Consider the following 986-nt stretch of genomic DNA (forward strand, 5'->3'; position numbering starts at 1 on the left):
GTGTGAGTGTGTTTGTGTGTGTGTTTTGTTTTAGTTTGTTTTTGGGTTAGGGTATTTGTTTGTTTGTTTTTTTGTTTTTTGTTTTGTCGTTGTAGGTTGTTGGTTTTTTGTTGTTTTTTTTTAGGGGGGAGGGGTCCTCAGTAAAAGACAGGACTCTATCAAAAGTGAGTCAAAAGAAAATGTTTGATTCAGCACGTTTCCTCATTTTGTGTGGCTGACACTACCAACCTGCCAACAGAGGGGCAACGATGCAGATGTGACCGTAACAACAAGGATGTCCCGTCGGTCCCGGCGCTTCTGTTATGCCGGGGCCTACTCTGTCGTGCCAAGGTAGAGCGACGTATCTGCACTTTTTTATGATTTTGAGTTACGTCGCGCTGCCATTGGAAATATGGGCTTGGCCCTTCAGTTACGTCTGTTTGTCTTAGTGAAATATCCTATTTGTAGTGCAGATACGTTTTCCTGTCTTTGACACAAGATGCAGAATGGGTATAGGCGTCCATTTAAATGAAGATACAAAAATTATTAATTTATTTTTGCAGATACGTCGGTCTGCCTTGGCACAGCAGTATACGTAACTGTAGTCCTTATAAATCGGGAAGTGATTACAGAAGAGGGGTGGGTGGTGGGCATTGACCATTCGCTACCCTAGAGTTACAAAATTCTATCTGCTCAATACCTGATTTTGGTAAATTCGACGTCAAAACAATATTGTTTCACAACATGTCAAGCTTTTTCGAAAGCAATCCTTCGAATATATGTTGGCAACGACCCCGAATAATTTTTTTGATTTTTTGACAGAGCAAAAAGGTCAAGTCATTTCTGACCACATGCTCTCAGGGTCAAATAAAAAATGTCAGATAGAACTTTGTAATTCCCATGTAACACATTGTTGGTTCCGCTGTCATGATCGTGACCGTAAAAGAATATTTATTTAAAAATTAGTTATAAAGGATCGTTCACAAATGACGTCGGCTAAAATTTGG

Source organism: Aplysia californica, unplaced genomic scaffold, assembly GCF_000002075.1.
Source record: "Aplysia californica isolate F4 #8 unplaced genomic scaffold, AplCal3.0 scaffold01099, whole genome shotgun sequence".
NCBI classification, from domain to species: domain Eukaryota; kingdom Metazoa; phylum Mollusca; class Gastropoda; order Aplysiida; family Aplysiidae; genus Aplysia; species Aplysia californica.